The sequence below is a fragment of the Zingiber officinale genome, chromosome 10A, assembly GCF_018446385.1.
Source record: "Zingiber officinale cultivar Zhangliang chromosome 10A, Zo_v1.1, whole genome shotgun sequence".
NCBI classification, from domain to species: Eukaryota; Viridiplantae; Streptophyta; class Magnoliopsida; order Zingiberales; family Zingiberaceae; genus Zingiber; species Zingiber officinale.
The window spans coordinates 41,132,368-41,139,713 of record NC_056004.1 but is presented as its reverse complement, the minus strand read 5'-3'; positions in this window follow the sequence as shown (position 1 = coordinate 41,139,713).

Here is a 7,346-nt window from a genome sequence, read left to right as displayed (position 1 = left end):
ATTTTTCTGAAATTTTAGAATATTTTTATGAAATTTTTGGAGTAGCAAAAGTAGCAAAATTAAATAAAAACATAAAATAGCCTAAGCGGGAATGGAACCCGCGACCTATTAGACCCTATAATTTATATAGGACTTTAGTAACCAGGTGGCCCCAGCAGGGGTGTGCTGAAAGAAGAGGAGAGGAATTATATTTATGATCAAGTTGGGTTGTATTGATCCCTTAATATAAATAAGGAATTTAAGTGGGAGTTTATTATTCTTGAACGACAACTCTCCCTCAAACCCTCACCGCTGCCCCCTCCCTCTTCCTCACCCTCTCGGCACACCAAGCCCAAGAAAACCTAGGGTTCCATCCCTAGGGTCGTAGGAGCAACTTCTGGCGACGTCTCCGATACGAGGACGCTCCTCTCGCGAGAAGAACGCGTAGACGTAAGAAGATCGCCGAAGAGATCTTCTTCTCCGGAAACCTAGCGATCAGAATTGTAAGAAACCTAGCACAAGAAGTAAGTAACCCCTCACCTGCAGTATAAGTAGCTAATCATATGTTTCTATATTCTTAGTTCAGCCATATGCGGAGTTAGAGCACACCAAGTGCTCGATAAAATGACTAGTACAGTTATATGCTACAGTGGGCATTTTAATAGCTCAGTTAAATGCCATAGAATCATTTTAAATAGCATACTTAGTTTTGCTTCAGTTTATATGGGACTACGGTCCAATGGGTGGACTCCCATAGTCACCTCTAGGTTCAGATAACCTAGCTCTAGGTTCAGATAACCTAGTAAGAGCAAGATAAGATAAATTAGCTTATGATTCAGTATTTTACTTTATCAGTGACACTATGTTGGACTCTTAGTTGTCTTTGGGTTGGACTCCCATAGTCGTCCCTAGGTTTAGATAACCTAGTAAACCCTACTAGATTAGGGACTAGCTACCTCGGGTCTAGTTAGGGATGCACACATAGCAAGTACAATTGTCGGGCCCATCAGTAGCATGATTATTATTTTTATCTATTATGAAAATAGTTTTCAAAACTTCATAAATCAGTTATGTGAATACAGTACAGTTTCAGCATTAACTTAACATTAATTTTAGCTTAGCTTATGTATCAGTTTAGTCTTCTTGTTGATACAACAAACAGTTTATGTTTAGTAGTTGATTGCCATGACTTATATGTCAATATGCCATGTTTTAGTATTTTAGTATGATTCTCATCATGTATATCAGCATAGCATCTTTTAAAAGCATTATTTCATCGAATGCATGTTTTGTGAGGTAGACGGTTCTTACTAAGCTCCCAAGCTTATAGTTTCCTTTTCCTTATACTGCAGATAAAGGTAAAGGAAAAATGGATTAGCGGAGGCTGGAGGGCAATACGTCAAGATGTGTGTGAGAAGGAACTTGGAATAAAGACGCTTGGGGACTAACCAATCTAAAAACTTAGCATTTCTGATTTTGTTACTACTCTGCACTTTTAGGATGTTTAAGTGTTATGAATTGTGAAAGTAGGCACTATGTTATGCTTAGATTACTAGTTGTCTTGATATTAGATAGCAAACTATGAGTAATAAGATGCCTAGTAGTGTTGTTTCATGCTTTTAGTTGATTTATGTGAGTTCTGTACAAAATCGCGTGGAGTTTCTATGAAATCAGAAACTCAATCGATCAGTCGATCGATTGAGGAGTCCTCAATCGATCAGCCAATCGATTGGGAAGAAATTTCCCGCGTACAGAGAGTTGCTGAATCGATCAGCTGATCGATTGAGGAGTCCTCGATCGATCAACCGATCAATTGAGGCCGACTTCCGCGTACAGAGAGCTGTTGAATCGGTCAGCTGATCGATTGGCCTTGGATCGATCAGCCAATCAATTGGGGAGCTCATTCCTGCGAATAGAGATCTGCAGGATCGATCAACTTATCGATTAGCCAGACTGGATTGATCAGCTGATCGATTCAGATGGGATTTTCGTGCACAGAAGCACGTTGAATCGATTAGTGGATCGATTGATATGTTCCAATCGATTGAGTCCCTACCTCAATCGATTGGGGAAGTCTGATTTCGGCTGGGAACATCTGATTTCAGCTCCTTGACCATATGGAACGTTGGGGGTACTGAGAAACTTCCAAATCATGTTGAATTTCATAGAAACAAGTATTAAATAGCTTAGAATAGTGTTCTATGGTATGATATAACATGGAAAGTTTAGATTCCAGATTTTATAGCAAATAGCCGAGAGTTTTAATTAGTTCACCTTTTCCGCACCTTAATATTCAGTGATAACCCCAAAATAGTTTAGCATAATGTAACCCTCGGCCTTACAACCTAGTCAGTAGAAGGTGGGGCGTTACAAGTAGACTCCCTATCGCACTTCGATAGTATTTCAAGTCTACTGGTTTACTTTCTAAGTCTGAGTCAATTTTAATATTCAGTGATAGCCCCAGAATAGTTTAGCATAATGTAACCCCCAGCCTTACAGCCTAGTCAGTAGAAGGTGGGGCGTTACTAGTAGACTCCCTATCGCACTTCGATAGTATTTCAAGTCTACCGGTTTACTTTCTAAGTCTGAGTCAATTTTAATATTAGTAGCCATTGGTGTATTAATAATTTTTGAGTTTTCCATTCTAAATTTTCTAACTAATTCTTTAGCATATTTAGTTTATAAATATAAATTCCATCTTTGGTTTGTTTAATTTGTAAACCTAAGAAGAAGTTAAGTTCACCTACTAGACTCATTTCAAATTCATTTTCCATTAGTTTGGTGAATTCTTTTAAAAATTTGGAATTGGTTTATCCAAAAATTATATCATCTACGTAAATTTGGGCTATAAAAATGTCTTTTTCTAAGGTTTTTACAAAAAGGTTGGATTTATTTGATCTTGGTTGAACCCTTTTGATATTAGATAATTGGACAGACATTCATACCAAGCCCTAGGCGCTTGTTTTAGTCCATATAGGGCCTTTTTTAGTTTAAAGACATGATTTGGTTATTCTAAGTCCTCAAATCCTGGGGGTTGACCTACATATACCTCTTCTTTAATAAATCCATTAAAAAAAGCAGATTTTACATTCATTTGATATAGCTTGAATCCCTTATGTGCTACATAGGCCAGCAGCATCCTAATGGATTCAAGTCTGGTTACAGGGGTATAGGTCTCATCATAGTCTAACCCTTCTACTTGATTGAACCCTTTAGCTACTAACCTAGCTTTGTTTCTAACTTTTTCACCTTGATCATTTAATTTGTTTCTAAAAACCCATTTAATATCAATTATGGTCTTGTTAATAGGTTTAGGCACTAATTGTAACACCCCAAATTTTCTCAATTAGAGTCCTAAAAATAATTTTAAAATATTTAAAAATGCTATAAAAAATTCTAGAGATTTTTAAAAATGTTTAGAGTATTTTTATGCAATTTTTGGAGGTCGTTTGATATTTTTACTAAATGAAGGAAGTTTTGACAAAAAAATGTCCAAGCCAAGGTTCGAACCAGCGACCCTTGACCCGGTCAAAACACAGCTAACCAACTGTTCTGTGAGTATTTCATGAACAAATATGGAACGAGATATATATATATATAAGTTATGATAGATGCCGAAGAGTATTAAAAAAAAAAGGGATAAGTGAGGATCGGGATTTGTTCTCTCCCGAAACCCTTCTCTCCTTCTCCTCTCACGACGGTGATTCCTTCTCGGGTGAAAATGAAGCTAGGGCTTCGTCTCCGGCGGTCGGCGAGCGCTTCTCTCCGTGGGTTCTTCACAGATTCGAGGTCTCCTCGTCGAAGAGAGCTCGTGGGCATGAGGAAGGGTTGAAATCTCAAGTTCTTCGTACCCTAGAGGCTTTCTCCTCCGGTTGTAAGTCGAGGGATTCCGGTAAGTGCTTCCTCACCTGCAGTAGAGTAGCTCCGGATTCTTGTTTTGTCTTGTTTTCGGGTTTTGCTGTGGAGATTTTTGGTTTTAGGGCTTGTTGCCGTGAGATTCAAAGAAAGAACAAGAAAGAGGAGCTTAGAATAATTTAGTTTCGGATCTTTGCATTCTTGAATTCGAAGCATGTTGTACAAATTTTCTATTTGTGTTTGCTGCCGTGGGATTCAAAGGATCCGAGTTTGAATTGAGATTCTTTTGGATTTTCAGAATAAGATGTAAAGATTAATGAGTTTAAAGCTGCTACCGTGAGTTTTATAAGGAATAGGAGAAGAGATTTGAATGAATTGATCATGCAGTTAGGCTCCCCAGCTTTTATGATATGTTTTTCATGTTTAGATTGTTTTGTTTGTTGCTAGCTCAAAGAATACCGTCGGCTCCTATTAAGTCTCTCGAATTTCAGTTAGATTTGAAGTTGCTGCCATGAAGTTGATATAGAATTGTTAGGTTTAGAATTTAACAAATAGTCTAGTGACGAATGGCCATGGGTGGTATTGTAGTTTTCCTTCCTTGTCGTAGATTGAAGTAGAGGCACTTTTCTATTTTCTTTTCTTCCATTTTTGTCGTGGATTGAAGCAGAGGCACTTTTATGTGTTTTTCCATTATAGCCATGGCACATGTCAAGATGATTATTCATGTTTTAGTTCCTTTCAGTAGCAGTGCAGGAACTTAGATTTCCTTAAGCATTTGATTCCTTTATTTCTAGTTTCCTTGCTATTAAATGTGCACGAGCAGATTTCTAGATTTATTTGCTATTGGGATAACATGAACAACCTGTAGAGCAATACAGACTTTTGAATTCTTTAAGCATGACCTAGGTTTTATTTTAATATGAATTTATTGCTTCTAGTATGCATAGCTTTAAGTCCATCATATTCCTATACATGATTTACCTTAAGCTCTAACTGTTTATACCCAAGTTTAGTTCTAAGTTCATGTTGTTATTTGTATCTGTTGTAGCTATGTGTGTGGTCAGGATTTGTGAAGTTGTAGTAATTGTTTCCATGAATGATAATTTTACTGTCTTAAGGTCTTATGCTTTGGACTATTGATATAAGGAATTATATACCCTCTACGCACACATGTTATGACTAAACCATGTTATTGTTGATCTACTTATCTTAAATGCTTTGATTTAGTCATGCTGCAGAGTGTTTATTGGATGTAAAACAGTGGCATTTTTGAAGTTCCTTTGCTGCCATGAAACTCAAATCAAATTGTTTAGTTTTGAATAGTTGTGTAGTATAGGTTTTAATTCCAACAAGTTTTAGATTTAGTTTACGCTTGTATGATATACAGCTTTTCATAAGTATTGTTAGCATATTTTTATAAGAATGGGATGCAGATCTTTTTATAATTATTGCATTGCAGAATTTATTTAGCATAGTAGGCAGATTTTTTGTTTAAGCATTTCAAAGTTAGAATTTGCTTAAACATTTCAATTTCTTTTTAAAGAAGCATTCTTTTAGAAGTATTAACAAGTACAAGAAAGATAAAGAAAAGAAAGAAAGAAAAAGGCCAAGGCCTTAAGTAGATCCCAAAGTCAAGACTTTAGGGATTTTGGCACACAAGGTGCTTATTAAAATGCCGAGGCATTATATATTAGAAGTATTAAAAGATAACAAGTATTTTACTTTTATCAGTGGCACTGTACTGGACTCTCAGTTGTCCTTGGGCTGGGCTCCCATAATCATCCCTAGGTTTAGATAACCTAGTAGTAACGGCACGGCCGACGGTCGACGGTCGACGACCCGAGGGTCGTCAAATGGGCCGCCAAATAGGTCAGGTCGTTACAATAGTAAAAGCAAGTACAGTTGTCGGGCCCAAGAGAAGTTGATTATTATTTTGAAGTATTATAAGTATAAGTTTTTGAACGAGTAAAATAAGTTTTACATAAGTATAAAAGTATTAAAGGATAAGTTTTAAACAAGTGAGATAAAAGAATAAGATTAGAACAAATGAATTAAGTTTCACTTTGTTTTAAAATCAGCAAGTTTAGTTTTCTTTTATGCTATCATGTTATTTAGATTAGCTTACTGTTCTTTGTTATTAGAAGAGCATGAGTAGCTTTACATGTTTAGCATTCATTATGTTTGTTTCTTTTACTAGTAGATGAGCATGAGTAGATTTCCTTTTGAGCATTCAGTTTTAGTTTTCAGTATATTCACATGCATATCGAGATTTTGTGAGTTAGATAGCACTTACTAAGAATTTTGCTTATAGATTGCATTTCCTCTTACTGCGGATACAGAAAAGAAAAAGATATAGAAAGGAAGGCGACAAGGAGGTGCTCGAAGGAAGGGTGATGCCAGGACTATGGAAGCCTTGGGACTTAGTTAAGAATTTATTTAGATTAATTCTTCATTTAGGATGATAAGAAAATTTGGAAGTAAGAAGTTGTAATTCATTATTTTAGTTTCTGCATTTTAGTTATGTAAACATTTGAGACTGTACTTTACACTCCGTGCCATTCGAGTTTATTCCTGTTATAGGTTGTATGTAGGATGAGTTCAGTTTAGTAAGTAGATATTTGTGTGTTTGATACTTATTTAACTGCGTGGGTGTTTGATAAATGTTCCAGCCGCCTGTGGCTGATGTATACTATGCTTGTATCTCGATTTATTGTCACCGGTACAGGGGAGACTTTGCCGAAATTTTTCGGTAGGGATTCCTCGTGGTTTCGATCACACCGGTTAAATAGAGTTAGTAGTTAAGTAACGGTCATCCTTAGTAGTAGTAGAAGGGTGGTCGTTACACTAATTCCCAGACCTGATTTATTTCAAATTGGGCTAACTCTTCTTGTATTGCTAAGGTCTAGTTTGGGTCTGGTTGGGCTTCATCTATAGTTTTGGTTTCAATTTTGGAAATAAGGGCTATTTGGCTTACGTTCCTATAGGATGACCTAGTTCTAACTCTAAGAGTTGGATCACCCAAAATTTGGTTAGATGGGTGATTGGTACTTATTTAAATATTTAAGATCATTTTTACAAAATGATGGAGGGATTGAGAGAGATGTCTTACATAGAATACAAGCAGGATGGGTGAAATGGAGGGGAGCGTCGAGTGTTTTATGTGACCGTAAAGTACCTCTTAAACTTAAAGGTAAGTTCTATAAAACCGCAGTTAGACCTGCTATGTTATATGGAGCTAAATGTTGGGCTATGACTCGAGCACATGAGCAGAAGATGAGAGTTGTAGAGATGAGAATGTTAAGGTGGATGTGTGGACATACGAAGATGGACAAAATAAGAAATGAGAGCATTAGAGAGAAAATCGGAGTTGCATCTATTGAGGAAAAACTCCGAGAGACACGTTTAAGATGGTACAGACATGTACTTAGATGACCAATAAATGCTCCAATTAGGCGATGTGAAACTATGATAAACATGCATATCAAACGAGGAAGAGGAAGACCAAAAAAGAC